This window comes from Panthera pardus, unplaced genomic scaffold (assembly GCF_024362965.1).
Source record: "Panthera pardus isolate Hobbes unplaced genomic scaffold, ASM2436296v1 HiC_scaffold_1, whole genome shotgun sequence".
Classification (NCBI taxonomy): Eukaryota; Metazoa; Chordata; class Mammalia; order Carnivora; family Felidae; genus Panthera; species Panthera pardus.
In genome coordinates, this window is record NW_026526654.1 from 56824939 (window position 1) to 56842017 (window position 17079).

At 36.1% G+C, this 17079-nt stretch overlaps 1 non-coding gene across 1 annotated transcript; it reads right to left on the reverse strand.

The window, feature by feature from the left end:
• Nucleotides 1-1606: 1606 nt before the first annotated feature.
• Nucleotides 1607-1708, reverse strand: LOC128776605 (U6 spliceosomal RNA). The gene has a single exon (XR_008421771.1). It is a non-coding gene; the product is annotated as a U6 spliceosomal RNA (small nuclear RNA).
• Nucleotides 1709-17079: the final 15371 nt, after the last annotated feature.

A 17079-nucleotide genomic window follows, 5' to 3' on the forward strand; every position in this document is an offset into this window, starting at 1 on the left:
TTAACCTTTTTTCATGAATTTAACAGCTTTTCACGGTGTGTGATTAAAAACACTTTATCTTAGACTTCCCCTCTGGTCTACATACCACAAATTTTCTTCTTCACTATGTTCAAACAATTAAGTGGAGTTAGTCATTAGCAAATTAACTGAGGCTTCTAAAGTGTGTATTTCAAGCTTATGCTCATGATTTTGAATGAGGACCGATTATGTTCTCACATCTGTCATTCACATCATCAACTATGGCATGTCAAGCCCCACTTACACATAGGAGATAGAGATAGAGATAGAGATAGAGATAGAGATAGAGATAGAGATAGAGATAGAGATAGAGATAGGTATATATATATATATACATAAAATATATATGTATATATGTATAGAGATAGGTATATATATGTATATGTATATATGTATATATGTGTGTATATATATATATATGTATACACACACACACATGCATATACTATATATGTATAGTAGAGATTCAGGGGTGAACTGTATCTTAGCTACATGCTGTTGTCAGAATCCATTGACACCTATCAACTGATTTCTTTATTCTTGGTCGGAGCTCACTGTTTTTGCCAGGTATTTTGACAAATACCTCTACATGAGATGATTATTCATTCCTGAATTCACATGTGAAAGAGTTTGTTTATTTGAGAGGGGCAGGAGAATTAAGACATCTTAATCCTGATGTGAAACATATGTTCACAAAAATACTGTAAGAAAATACAGATGAATAACTGATAGTGAGAGGAGTCTTTGATATGAATTGTTCTAAGACAGACATAATTGTGAAAACTAAGAGTAGATAAAAGTAAAAATTTTTAGTCGAATTAAAAATGTCATAATTTGGAGCACCTAAGTGACTCTGTCGGTTAAGCGTCTGACTCTTAATTTTGACTCAGGTCATGATCTCTCAATCGTGAGATGAAGCTCTGCTTCGGGCTCTGAACTTAGCATGAACCCTGCTTGGGATTCTGTCTCCGTCTTTCCCTCCCCTGCTTGTGCACAAGCTCACTCTCTCTCTCTAAAAAAAAATAATAATAAATAAATTAATAAATAATAAAATAAATTAATTAAATTGAAAAATACAAACTACCATTTATTTTATTTTTTTAATATATGAAATTTGTCAGATTAGTTTCCATACAACACCCGGTGCTCATCCCAAAAGATGCCCTCTTCAATGCCCATCCCCTACCCTCCCCCCCTCCTACCCCCCCATCAACCCTCAGTTTGTTCTCAGTTTTTAGGAGTCTCTTATGCTTTGGCTCTCTCCCACTCTTTTTTTTTTTTTTTCCTTCCCCTCCCCCATGGGTTTCTGTTAAGTTTCTCAGGATCCACATAAGAGTGAAAACATATGGTATCTGTTTTTCTCTGTATGGCACAAACTACCATTTAAAACTATATGTAAATGTTTTATTATTACATCTATGCATTTTTTCTACCATACAACTCGAAGAATCAAGAATCTTTCAAGTTTACTTAAAAATATATTAAATGTCATTTTATTTGACATTTCTTTGTTTATCAGTGATTTATTGAACTCTTGCTGTTTCCATGTTGCTATTTACACACTTTCTGGTATGAATCTATCTTTTTTTAAAATATGGAATGCTTCAGGACTTTGCGTATCATCCTTAAGCAGGGACCGTCTTATCTTTATGTGGTTTCAATTTAGTACGTGTGCTGCCAAAGCGAGGACTTTTCTATGAATCTCTTATTGGTGTCTATTACTTACTGATTTTTGTGGGTACTTTATATATGAAAACAACTCTTCAACTGTCAGTATATTTTAAGTTTATTTTTCCTCCAGTTTATTATTTTCTTGTGGACTATGTTCATGGGAATTTTTTCTGATATAGTTTTTTTCCTTAATGAGGACAAATTTACCAAACTTCCTTTCTTTTAAAATTTTTTTGAAGTTTATTCATTTTGGAGAGAGAGAGACAGAGTGTGAGCGGGGAAGGGGCAGAGAGAGAGAGAGAGACAGGGAGACACAGAACCCAAAGCAGGCTCCAGGCTCCGAAGCAGGCTCTAGGCTCCAAAGCAGGCTACAAGCTCTGAAGCAGGCTCCGAGATGTCAGCACAGAGCCTGATGTGGGGCTTGAACTCACAAACCGTGAGATCATGACCTAAGCTCAGTAGTCAGACGCTTAACCACCTGAGCCACCCAGCCTCCTCTACCAAACTTACTTTTTAAGAAGAGATAAGCTTTGAACCCTAGATATCGTTGAAAATACTTAGAAATAAAGTACTTAGAAATACTTAGAAATAAAGAAAAACCATACTTTATTAACTTGAGAACTTCTGCATCCTATGTTAGTATCTCTATCTTAGCCTTTATGTGGTAGTTGAAACTATTTCTTCTGTCCTGTCGGGGAAGGCATTTACCAGATATGGCATCTTTTATTCAGGAAGTAATTTGTTGAACTTGCACTCATTTAGTCTCTTCCGATGCCCTCAGCCATTACCTGACCCAGGAAATTTCTTATTTTTCTCACTGTATGTTCAATTTAAATCTTTAGCAAGGCTATCAGGCCCAATTCAGGTCAGAGCTTAACCATACTACAGTCAATTTGCCCATGTACTTGGCATTTTTTACTTACAAGGAATAACGGCCTCACACACGTTGTACATGATGTTCTAGTCTTCCTCACTCCATCATTCTTATGACTCCTAAAATCTTTAAACTGCAAGCATGCCTTTTTTTTTGTTTTTTGGTAATTTTCAAATGATTTCCTCTAAATTACCAACAAGCCACTTTTGGCTTCAAAATGGATTAGAGTTAGCTAAAATTATGTAAGTAAAAGACATAGCACAAAAAAACCATGTGGATGCTATTTATATGTTCATTCATTCTGACTGAATTTTGGAATGAGATTCCTATTAAGGACAGTGTACAAGAAAAGAAGGACCTAGCCTTCACACTAAGGAAAAACAGGGGCCCACATACTCTTAATGCGAAGCTAAAAGACATTTTACAAAGCAGGATTTGAGATATGGGCCCAAATGTATTTGGAAGGAGTTCCTCTTTCTGAACCCTATTTTTGCTTTTCATTCATATCTTCCTTCACTAGTGCCACTTTCATTTACTTACCTCAGGTAATTCATCTTGAATATTTTTCTTTTTCTTTTTTTTTTAAACTGTTTTCAATGTTTACTTATTTTTTGAGAAAGAGAGAGAGAAACAGCGTGTGAGCAGGGGAGGGGCAGAGAGGGAGACACAGAATCCGAAGCAAGCTCCAGGCTCTGAGCTGTCAGCACAGAGCCCAACACGGGGCTCAAACTCACGAATGGTGAGATCATGACCTGAGCCAAAGTCAGATGCTTAAAGGACTGAGCCACCCAGATACCCCATCTTGAATACTTTTTATCTTAGGTCAGTTTTATCGTATATTCCAACACTTTATTTCAAAATCTCTTCTTCATATTCCATATTAACTAAATCAGAACGTTTCATGTAACACAGTTTTTCTCCATTTCAATATTCATGAATCGACTTTTGCAAGTATGCTAGAAACCTTTTTTGAGGGATAAATCCATAAGAAAAACAAATTAGTTATTCCCTAATAAGCTACAGGGGGGTTCTTTAATGTAGAAGAGAGAATTCTAGAGAACAAGAACTATTAGTAATAGTAACTGCAAAGCTTACAGATTTACTTTCACTTAGTGATCATGGGTCAGGAACACCTAGAGAGCTTTGAACATACTTATTTCCTTTGTCCCATCCCAGACCACTTACATGAAGATAGGTTCTGGACATCTGTATCTTTAAAAAGTACCCAGGGACCCCTGAGTGGCTCGGTTGGTTAAGCAACCAACTCTTGATTTTGGCTCAGGTCATGATTTCACTGTTGATGGGTTTGAGCCCTGCATCAGACTCCACACTGACAGAACAGAGCCTGCTTGAGATTCTCTCTCTTCTCCCTCTCTCTCTCTCTCTCTCTCTCTCAAAATAAATAAACATTTATAAATAAATAAATAAATAAATAAATAAATAAATAAATGGTACCCAAATAATTTTAATATGCAGTCAGGTTAGAGAACCACTAATTAACCACTGCTTTCATAAGTAATTAAGCAGTTTGGGGGGGATTAGTGAAATAGATATTCTTTGAGAGTTTTAGTGTTTACTTAACATATTTATTTACCCAATACTAAACTATAGATATATTCAATCATAGGTAATTTCTTTACAGAATTCCTCAAGAAATTAAAGAAAAAAACGCAAATGGAGGAAAATGTACCAAATGATGCAATTAAATAATTCTCACTCAATATTTGAAGTTGAATGTTACCTATTTAAAGTTAAAGCTTAATATATTTAATGCTTAACACATTGTAATAATGGAAAATTAACACTATGCATTTACTGATGTTACTTTCAGAAATTTCTAAATCTATATATACATTTGTATTATATTTTGTTGTCTCTCAATTCCTTTAAAAATACTTTTCAATGATTCCCAGCAAAATTTTATTGCATTTTCTAAAGCAAAAGCAAAAGAATATAGAAAAGGAAAATAATGGAATACCAGTCTTGACTCCTGTAAAGAACTACTTTGAAGTTTGAATAGTTATTAAATTTTATATACATAAATTATAATTGTACACACCACCACAGGACTGCACACTTACATGTGTGTATCTGTATCTAAAACTGTATGTCCATGTTTAACTCCTTTCTAAATTTCATCAATAAAATCCCTGTTTCATATGAGGATTCTCCTAAAAATTCCTCACATTTATGAACATATTAATTTTCATATTATATTCAGAGATTGAATTATCCTCTTGATAATTCAAAGATGGCTACATAGAAAGGCATAACATTCTAGACAAAAGAAGCACTGACTTTTAACTTTCTTCTAATTTCATCTGTAGCACCCTTTTTCTATCACCATTAAATCTTTTGATACAGTTGGAGGAAATATGTTATTATTAAAAACCTTACCCCTAAGCGGAAACACACAAATAGGAAATTCCAATTTATTTACCCTGATGGCAGGACAAAATCCGAGAGCTCTAAAAATGACTATAACTTTGAAGATTCCTACTACCACAACTTTATGCCATTTTGTCCCTGCGTCATTTTTCCCTTACACACCTGGCCTCCAGAGCCGTGTTTCTCAGACCCCACAGATCATTAAAACATATTCCTGCATCTGTGAATATTTCCCTACTAAGTATTTTGAAAGGAAATGGGGGAAAATCATTTGTTGAACTTCTATGAATGGGTAGGATTCAATAGAATTCAGACAGTTAACTTTCTATAATGCTGTGTTCAAACGTGTTTCTGGATGGTATATCACGTACCTCCATGGCTTTTCAGTACACTTTTTGGTATGAAACTCTCAGATTCAGGTTGAGAAAGACTAGTCTGAACTAATTTCAAAGTTTCACCTTCTTATCTGATATAAAGTATTTCCCATTCCCGAAAAGGGCCCAATACAATATTCTGCAGGGTAGCAGTACAAAAAGGAAGCTAGTCTGTCTTCCCATCATAGATAGCTTCTATATTCCCTGTGATTGGGGCAAGGGACGATTAGATCCTTTTTGACTGGTGTTCTAGTTTATTACATGATCACCAGCTCACCCATTTTTCATTTGATATGGCAATTCTGTGGGCTCTTTGGAGATTTCCTTTTCCTCCAATCCTGAGGAACACACTCTACATCTTCCCTTGGGGCAAAAGTGGACTATCTGCCTCTTGCTTCTGTTCTAACCAACACTCTACCCAGACTCACTGAGCGTCTGCCCAAGATCACTTGGATTAGTCAGAATGTTCCAGGAACATAGAACTAATAGGAGAGGGGTTGGGGGAGACAGAGAAGAGAGAGAGAGAGAGAGAGAGAGAGAGAGAGAGAGAGAAAGAGAAATGGATTGGTTTTAAAGAATCGGCTCATATGACTATAGAGGCTGAGAGTCCCAAGATCTGCTGTATACAATCTAGGGACCCAGGAAAGCTAGTGGTGTAGATATCAGTCCAAAACAAAATCCTGAGAACCAGGAGCACCAGGGGTATAAGTCCCAGCCCAAAGTCATGTGAAGAACAATGTTTTAGATAATAAGCCAGTCTGGCAGGAAGAGAGAATTCAACCTTCCTCCACCTTTTAGTTCTCATCAGGCCTTCAGAGGACCGAGTGATGCCCACCTACAATAGGGTAGACACTCCTTTGCTCAGTCCACCAATTCAAATGCTGGTGTTTTCTGGAAACACCCTCACAGGCACACCCCCAAATTAATGTTTAACCAGAAATCTGGGCAACTCATGACTCATTCAGATCTACACAGCTACCTGTTGAGCCATCTCACAGGAAGATACACCATACCTAGAAGCGTGGATAGCTGCTGTTCTAGCTCTTTCTCTTCAAGCTGTTGTTACAGGTTGCTCAAGCCTATCTTTCCCATTTAGATTTTTTTAACATAGAGTCCCACACCTGTCTCGGTGTGTTTCTGTCCATAAGACACCATTCAAATTCGCCCAACAAATTTTAGTCTATGACTGTGCAGCCCATCCCAGCACTTACAGTATGACAGGAAATTGACCACACACAAAAACTGTTTTTAAAGAATGATGATGGGCACCTGGGTGGCTCAGTTGTTTGAGTGTCCTACTCTTGATTTCAACTCAGGTCATGATCCCCTGGTCATGGGGTCCAACCCCACATCTGGCTCTGGGCTGAGCATGGAGCCTGCTTAAGATTCTCTCCGTCTCTCTCTCTCTCTCTCTCTCTCTCTCTCTCTCTCTCTCTCTCTCTCTCCCCCTCCCTCCCTTCCTCCCTATCTCCCTCTGTCCCTCTCCCCATCTTGCTCTCTCTCTCTCTCTCTTAAATAACTAAGTAACTAAATAATGATGAATCACAACATTATTTTGGTCAGGTCCTGAATATGTAAGTCAGGCAGCCTTATGTAGACTACATGCATACTTTTGCTTAATTATTTGTTTTAGTTTTTTTTAACACTTTTAATTTTCTACAAGACCCTGAAATGGTGGAAACCATCTATTTAGGATTATCTCTATGATAACAATGAGTACTTAAAATAAATTCCAATATTTGGTAAGTAATTATTTTAGTGATGATGTGTTTCATATCACTAAAATTTGAAAATTGACTTACTGGAAGGCAAAGAGCCTAAATCATTGAACAGATATCAATAAAAAATAATTACAGTGTTTTACCAGTACACAATCATATTTGTAGAGAGATACATTCACACCCTAAATGCAAAATGAGCCCTCATCTGTGAGCACTACATACTAACACATACAGAGCCAGTCTGCTTGTTATTTTCCATAAATAACACAAAATCGTTTCTGTTTATCTTTGTTTTTGAGGGGTGAGGGGTTGAAACTCAGGAATTGGTAGTATTTCACACATATATACAAAACCCTCACTACTTTTTCTTCTGTCCAGTCTTCCCTCTCTCCTGTGACTTCTAACAGCTCTGGATGGAATCCTTATTCCCTCAGTGGGAACTCTGAAATAGTCATAACTTACAGAATTACTCCTTCTTAGAAAGGGGTGTGAGGGGTATTGATAACATATTTTTATAATAAATTTCAATCTTAAAATTTTTATAATAATTTATTTTTCTAACTTAATAACTAAGTTGTTGGCTTAGAGAAGTCACCAATTTTTCAAACATATCATTTGAAAGACACCTAAATACTTATCATTCCAATCCCAAGTGCTCCCTTGAAGTAAATTTTAACTCTTGTCTCAAAAATTAAAAGCTATAAGGTGACAAGAAGTTTAGTAGGAGAGAGAGACTTTAAATTGATTATCCTAACCTGAGAATATGTGGTATAAATGTGAACTAAGTTCTCTTGACATGGGAATAAAATATTAGAAGGGAAATTCTATAATGTTCTATAACTGAAAGTAATAAACCATATCAGCAAAATCTCAGATTTGTTTGGGGAAGAGAAGGAAAAGATGCTGAAAAAGTGAAACTGTTTTAAGATTTCATCTCACTGGGGGCAAGTGGGAGGGAGAGGTGAAGCAGAGTGGAATTAGCATCTTGGTGAGGGAAACCGGTTTTGCATGGTAGTCATTTTGGAACTCTAGTTATATGACCTTGCCTTATTTATTTATTTTTAATATTTTTTGAGACAGAGGGAGACAGAGTATGAGCAGGGGAGGCACAGAGAGCAGGGGAGACACAGAATCCAAAGCAGGCTCCAGGCTCCGCGCCATAAGCATAGAGCCTGATGTTGGGCTCAAACCCACGAACAGTGAGATCATGACCCGAATCGAAGTCAGACACTTAACGGACTGAGCCACCCAACTGCCCCATTTATTTATTTTTTAATATAGCTCATGTAGGACCTTAATGACCTGCCCATCTGTTTCTGTACTGGGTATTGTACATTGATCAGTGACTGCCAACCATCCCTAAGGATTAAACTATTTTGGTTTTGTCCTTAACCATGGTACCTATTCCATTAGTAGCATTCTTATTTCTTCTGGCAATTAAGTATTGCTTCTGGCCTCTGTTGCCCCAAGATTTCAATATCCACATTATAATGAGAAAACAAGGCTCAGGTGGTGGACTTCCTACTTGTATCCCTGGCCCTCAGAGGACTGTCATTTAGAACCTTTCAAGATCGTGGGTGCTGTTCTCATGAATGTATGACCCAGGTCCTGGTGAAGGGACTGCCCCACAGGCATTCTCAAGCTCATGGATAGGGGATGAGTAAACAGGTTATACAAAAATAATCCACTTAAACATTTCTAAGTGTTTAAAGTCCTTCTTTATATTATAACACAACGTTCTGAGCATTTCACCTTTGTTTAATTGAGAACACCATTGATGATATATGCCAGTTATGAAGGTCAGCAGGAATTAGAACCATTCACAGCTACTCAAGATCCTTCATTGAATCCAAAGACTTGAGTGAAAACATACTGGAAAATTTAGAACAATCTACAGTTGTTTTTCTCTCCCTGGTCCTGCTCTAATTGCATTCATTCCTATGTATATTTCCAAATTCAAGGCAGATATTAAAGAAAGAAATCCTTACATTTCTATTTGATATATAATTCTTGTTCTGGGTTTGATTGTGTAATTGGCTTCCAGGATCTAAAGGAAATGAGTACTAGGGAAGATGGTGTATGAGAACTTACTTTTCCTTGGAAGACGATCACCTTACAGAAAGTCATTACAGGGATTTAAAGAAGACAAAGCAGCTTTGGGAGGTAGGGGATGATAGGAGGCCCAAAAGATTAGGGAATCCTTTGAGTCACCTACATTTTCTCATTTTCCACACCGCAATCTTATGATTCAGTTTCCTACCCAAAAATCCTTAATTTTCACATAAAGACCTCATAAATTCTGAATTCAAGTGCTGCAAATCAGCAAGCCAAAGATTCCTATCATGAATGTGATTTTTAGTTATAATATCTCTAAATTAAATCATATGAACATATTATTTTAAGGAAGTCTGAGTTCGCTGAAACTACAAATCTGTGTCTGAACTTAACATGTTTTTTAAATGCCTCGGTACTATCTAAAGCATCTGATCCAACCCAGTTGTCCATGTATATTTCTTGTAGCCTTCACAGTGGTCTTTGCTAGCAGCCATTGATCCTTGGTTTCAATAAGCAAAGTGAAAATTCCCTGAGTAGCCATTGTAGTCAAGGACTAGCAATTTCCCATATTCCAGTATTGTCTCAATCATTTTGGGCTGCATTAACAAAATACTTCAGACTGGGTGTCTTATGAACAACAGAAATTCATTTCTCACAGTTCTGGAAGCTGGAAGTCTGAGATCAGAGTGCCAGCATATTCTAGTAAAGGCCTATTTCTGCGCCCTTGTTGTAACCTCACAGGGCAGAAGAGTGTAGATATTTCTCCAGGGCCTCCTTATGAAGGCAGTAATCCTACTTAGGAGGGCTCCACCCTCATGACCTAATCACCCCCAAAGGCCTCACCTTCTAATATCACTACAGTGGGCATTAAGATTTTCACATATACATTTTGGGTGGACACACTCACTAGGTCATAGTAAGTATAAACCATATCCTTACTGCCTTCAGTCCAAACCAGTTGACAAAATCAATCCCAAATTCCCATTTCTTGCAGGGTCCTTTGCACCCATTTCTCATTATGGCACAGAATTGTGAGCTATGAACTTACAAAACCCCTTCTGGCTGTTTTGAATAAGAAATAAATTTGTTTAAGAATACCAAGCAGTTAGTACATCTCTACAAAAGATAGGAGCCAGAGTACAAAGATACATAACCAGGTAACATGTCAACTACTGAGAGGTCTTTCAAACTAAAAACTACACTGTCACTGACTCTAAGCATCTATGAAATTATGAGATTGTATTGTGGATCTCTTCTGCCACGGTTAAAAAAACTGAGCCCCATCAGCCTTTTAAGACCAGTCCCCCTATAAGAAGCCATTACTCATTTTTGTTGCTGTTGTTCAATACAACTTTATTTACAATACCAATATATGGAAACAACCTAAGTGTCAATCGAAAGGTGAATGGATAAAGGAGATGTGATACATATGTACAGTTGGCCCTTGAATTAACGTGGGAGTTAGGAGCACTGACTCCCTGCCAGTCACAAACTTGTGTATAACTTTTGAGTTCCCCCAAATTTTACTAATAGCCTACTATTGACCAGAAGCCTTACCAATAACATAAATAGCTGATTAACACATATTTTGTATGTTATATGTATTATATACTGTATTATTACAATAATATAAGCTAGAGCTTTATTGTAAGCCATTGCTCATTTTAGCTGCTTCTAAACCTCATTCTTTGAAGATACTTCTGGTTAGTAGACTCCAAGTTACCCCAGGTGGTTTCTAGATGCAAGAAAAGGTGAGAAGGAAACTCCTTAAATATTATTAACCCTATTTAAAGAAAAATACAGTAAGCATTATTATAATTAGAAAAATCACTAATGTCATGGAAGTTAAATATACAAAGCTGGGCAGAGATAAACATTTTTGTCATTATACGTTAATGAAATTTTAATGGAGTCACAATGAAAGTGTTAGAATTTTATTTGATATAAGTCAGGTTCCAGTCTGATTTCAAACAGAATCAAATTTAATGAGGTAAGTAAATGAAAGACTTAGTAGAAACATTGGAAAAGAAGACATGAAATGACTTGTTTTGGATTTTAATTGTAGATATCATGATCATATACCTAGAAACACAAACGGCACCAGTAGAAATTGCCACAGTAAATAATAGAATGTTTTGAAGTACGCATGGATACGAGATAATTTTGCAAAATGTTGTTTGTAGAAATGTGGATGGAAAGGTCATTTTGGTGAGGTCTCAGATGGAAATGAAAACTTGTTATTAGAAAACAGAGACCTTTGTTATAAAGTGTCTGCAAACCTGTCTGAATTGTTTTGCTCTTCTGGTGTTTTGTGGGAGGTGGAAATTGCTAGTGATGAAATTGGATATGTAACTGAGGAGGGTTCTAAGCAAAGTAGTGAAGGAGAAGCTTGGTTTCTCCTGACTGCTTATAGCAAAGCATGAGAAAAAAAAAAAAAAAAATGAATTGAAGAAATTAATTTAAAAAGGAAGTAGAACTTAAAGGTTTGGGGAATTCTCAGTCTATCCACATTGTGAAAACCGTAAAGTGTTTTTAGAAGAGATGCTAAGGATGTGGCTAAATAATCATTTGATAAGGAGATTCATATGTGTGCAGATCATGGACCTAATCAGCCACACCAGCAGAAACACTGCTGGTTTTAAGTGGAGGAGATGGACACTAGACAAAATGAAAGAAGGCTGTCAGACTTATTAGATCCCCCAGGATCAAACCATAGAACCATTTGGCTGTAAATGTACACTATTCTTCAAGACAGAGGAAGAATGCCCTGGAAAGGTAATCCAGAGATCATCAGAACTGCCTCTTTGGTTTCAAATGGGAGGCATCACCTTGCTTTCAATCAACCAGGAAGCAGCAGTCCCCAATCCTTAAGGGTGGGGTTGCCCAGGAATCTTCAGGGTGTGAAGAGGCTAAGGGGGGAGAGCTGCGGGGGGATGGCCACTTCCCAGAAAAGGTGGGACTGCCATTTCACTAAGTTAGGAAGGCAAAGCATCAAACCAAAGAGGATTGTTCTCAAGACTCAAAAGCTAAAGATATTTACCTTGCTTGTTTTTGGACTTGCTTCAGTCCCATCACTTTTTTTTTCTGTCTTTTAATTTCTCTCTTCGGGAGTGGGAATGTCTACCCTATGTCTGTCCCATCATTGTGCTTTGGAAGTACATAACTTGTCTGGTTTTACAGGTTCACAGCTAGAGAGTTTTGCCTCAGGATGAGTCATACCTTCAGTTTCACTGGTTTCTGATTTAAATGTTAAGATGAGACTTTGAAATTTAGACTTTAGAGTTGATGTTGGAAGGAGTTAAGACTTTTGGGGCCATTGGGATGGTATGAGTGTACTTTGCATTTGAGAAGGCACAAATTTGGGGAGATCAGGAACAGAATGCTATGGACTGCCATATGGAGACAGTGAGAAGATGGGCATCTACAAGCCAGGGAGAGTGCTTTCACCAGTACCTGAATCTGCCAGCATCTTGATCTTATACTTCCCAGCCTGCAGAACTGGGAAAAATAAATGCTGTTGTCTAAAACACCCAATCTATAGCATTTTGTTAGAGCAGCCAAAGCAGAATAATATAGTAGGGAATTGAAAAGTTATAAAACAAATTTTAAAATGAATCAATTCTAACATTTTTATAAATTGTATGTCAAAGTATACTAAAGAGAGACAATAGCTGCTTAATTGATGTGGAAAAACTGCTTGAAGGCACAGAATAATACTGGTATTACTCAAAACTTTTTTGATATGATAAGAAGGGGATAAATCAAGCAATCTAATACCATAATGGGGAAACCATGAAAAAGTCATTTTCAGAAAAACAAGTTCAGATTGTCAAAAACAGAAGACAGAAAAGGACAGAGAAAAGACACAATGAGGGGGGTGGGGCAGAAGGGAGAGAGGAAAAAAAAAATGTTCAAGCACATTAGTTACAATGAGAATGCAAATTAAAGTAACAATCTAATGACACAGTACATACCTGACTCAAATGTTTAGGAATAACTATATCATTCTCTGAGAGTGGATATGTTGAGAAAACAGTACTATATTTGATTCTTGAAAGAAGTATGAATGATTGTAGCCTTTATGGAAACCAATTTGGAAACATTTAACAGAGTTGCAAATACACCTACCCTCTGACCCAGGAATCCTATTCATGCAAATCTGTTCCATAGATTTTTATGAAGTTGTTTCACAACAGTAAGGTCTTTATCTTTAGAGTCTATTTCTATGGGTGTGGCTCACACCAAAAGAATTGCTAAATACTTTGATATCACTCAGAATAAAAACACTAAAACCTAAGGGTATATGTACAGAGATGTTTATTGCAGCACAGTTGATAGTGGCAGGAAAATAAAAAGGGAAATCATGTGAACCCCCATCCACAGCAGAGCGGTTAATGAATCAGGGTATATGTAAAAATGTAGTGTACTACACTGACATTAACAGAAGTGAGTTATAGATATATATGTAGGGAAATTTACATGTGCTTATTTTGCCCGAGAAAAGCAAGATCTTGAAGTGTATGGATGTTATAATGGTTTTTAAAGGAAGCAGTCCCGGGACGCCTGGGTGGCGCAGTCGGTTAAGCGTCCGACTTCAGCCAGGTCACGATCTCGCGGTCCGTGAGTTCGAGCCCCGCGTCAGGCTCTGGGCTGATGGCTCGGAGCCTGGAGCCTGTTTCCGATTCTGTGTCTCCCTCTCTCTCTGCCCCTCCCCCGTTCATGCTATGTCTCTTTCTGTCCCAAAAATAAATAAAAAAACGTTGAAAAAAAAAAATTAAAAAAAAAAAAAATAAAGGAAGCAGTCCCTAAATAAAACATTAAATATGTGTGTAGATATGTTTAGTTATATGTGTTCATGTGAATATGTACATGTGTGAGAGAGAGGGAGACAGAAAGAGAGGGGGAGAGAGAATATTATAGGACCACGGAGAAATAATTGAGATGAATATATGGAGTGAATAGCAACATAAATTATGGGAAAAGCAAGCTAAAGAGAAAAAATATCAAATTATTGAACCAAAGGAGTCAGTATGATAATAATCACATATATACATTTATTAAAAATTATAAATACGTACTTGTATTTTTTGTGTTGGGGGATATTGTTTTAAACAGGAGCTATATTTCACAGAGGAGAGCTAATTTCAAGCTACTAAGAAATAAATAGGTAATGAACTGGAGATAGCATATGAAAACTATTTTTAGCAAAAAGTTTGACAAAGGCAACAGATTAGGAGTGGTGAATTGAGAGAGTATTAAGTTCAAAACATGTCATTTATGCTATAGGAGTGATTTGAGGTTATATTTTTATTTAGAAAGAAATAAAATGATTTGACAGAAAGGATAAAGGTAATACTACAAAATGTAGAAGAAACAAGATTTATACACACACGCGCGCGCACACACACACACACACACACACACACAAGAGAAAATGGCTTTTGGAACACTTTTAATAAGTAAAAAGGTAGAGATTCCTTTTTACTAGAAATGAAGGTAATAGAAGAGATAAAGAATGAAAATGAGGAAATATATTTGGGTGAATAGAAAACAGTAGGGTAGGGGCAGTTGCATGACTTCTGCTGTTTCCTTCAAAGCAAAGCCTGAATGGGAGGAATGTTTTTTTGTTTTTGTTTTTGTTTTTGTTTTCGTTTTCATTGTCTAGGGATGAAGATACTGGTGCAATAGGTACATTAGAGATACTGATGAGCAACTATGATTCTTTAACTTTGATCTCAGCCTTTGACCCCCTGCTTGACTGACCCTGTGTGGGATCAGCGACAGAGAGAGATATTAGGGTTAAGACTCCACCTCATCTATCCTAGCATTATGATGCCAGTGATGAAAACAAAGCCTGCCATTGTTCAAACTTACTGTAATATCTGAATATCCATTTCAAATATGGATTTGGGTTACAGTAAAAAAAACCCCTCCTAGTCTACATTATATATTGAAATTCTATCATTCAATTGAAGTCTAGATATATATTTATTATAAAGCAGTAAAATGTTGCAGTAATTAATTGTGACTTCAGTCACAGATGATTCTATGGACCAAAATGTTAGTAATGAACTCAAAAGAAATTGAAAATATAAAAACAGGCTGACAGTTTATACAAATATTGGGAATGAACACATTAGCTCAATAACTTTGGGAAGGACATGTGATTCTTGTCAAAGCTAGAATATTAATTGGATCATATAATTTTGTCAATGTGGGAATTGCTATGTAAGTATTATCACCATTAAAGAAAATAACCTTTCCTTAAATCAGATGCTATGAAAGAGAAGGGATATTTTACCGCTTTATGATAATATTACCATGAGCTGTATTCTGTCTGGGTTGAACGAACCAAAAACATAACGTGTTTCACAACTGACCTCCTGTGAAAGAATGCATCTATTTAGCATTGCAAATATTCAGTATAGGAAAGACAGAGTCAATCCAATAGTCAATTGATCTAAAAATTGATTGTATCTCCATTATATTAAAATGTTTAAAAGTAATCAACTACTACAATGTTAATAAGAGAATATTAACAATTGTTATCTTTTGTGTAACACCAAATTTATTCTTTGGTCTCTGAGTTCATTTTATGCTGATGATATTTATCTTCTGCTTGAGTTTCGTATGAAGATTAATTTTGACACTCATCTAATTATCACCCAATGAAAATGTACACCTCTAGGTACATTTATGTATTTCATATCAACAATTAAATTAGGTGAACTTGCAGTGGGTAGAAAGGGTTACTCACTTTTTCTTTCTTGAAACTCCTATTTCTGGGAGGAAAGATTAAGATTAAGAAATTGGAATAGAGTGAAAAGTAATGTGAATGTGGATGGGATTTTGCATAAGAGCTATTCCAAGGAAGGCAGAATATGTCAACAAATATTGATGAAAGGATGTTTACTAACCAGAAACAAATAAAACACATCTAGCCATGCCTAGCTGGGATTTTTATGGATGTGTTTGTGTGAATATGTAATCAGCAAATAACCAAAAATCGTTATTTCATGTCTTTGTGAGGCTATCTGCCTATTTCTTTTTGTAAGGTTACATAAGCATATAGAAAAGAAAGGTATAAAATGTCACTACAGATTTTTAATGAGGTAATCCTGGAAGATGATAGGTAACACAGAGGGGAGTAGATGATAAAGCAGGAGAAAATGTAAGAAAATATACAAGAAAATAATTTTAATAAGAAATTTAATAAGAAAAAAAATAAAATGCTGTTTCCATACAAAACCCCAGAGAAAACATAAATCTACATTGATGGCAGTGTTTGGAAAGTGAGTAAGTGCAGTTGCCATAAAGATTTTCACTAGGGAAGTTGCATGACTGGTCTGTGTTTCCTATATTCATTAAATCCCTTCCACTTATATATTGTTTATTCTCATAACTACTTTAGATGCCCAGTGTGAGTGTTCATTGCATTAGTTTACTAGAAAATGTAGTATCTGTCAGTTTGACTTCTCTGATTGTTTTTTTATTCCAACATGGATAAAAGATAATTGTAGGAATCATGATTCCCTTAAATAAGAGCATATCTGTGTATATTAAATTTTATAAGTAACATAGTTATCTCTGTATAACTTCTACTGCACTTTAGTTATATATGTCTATGTGTCCTACTATGGTATTTAGAATTTAAAGTGAATATGCTCTTATTCCACCCTACCAATGAATAGGTCTTAACTCAACATCTCCATTTCATATTCTTAAGATATCTCAGCTTCATTCAAAGTTTGAAATGTCGTGTAGCCTTCATTATTCTAGTGGGATATCTGATAATCCCATACACGCTATGGGCTGTGGTAAAAAGCAGGCAATAGTTTGTTTGGACAACAGGCTCTCAAAATTATTTCTTAGCCAACTAGCAAGATGATTTCAAATAACTGCCCTGAGTATAAATATATTAATTATAATGAAAATATTTTACTGTATTTCACAATATGCTTTCAACTTATTTTGTCTT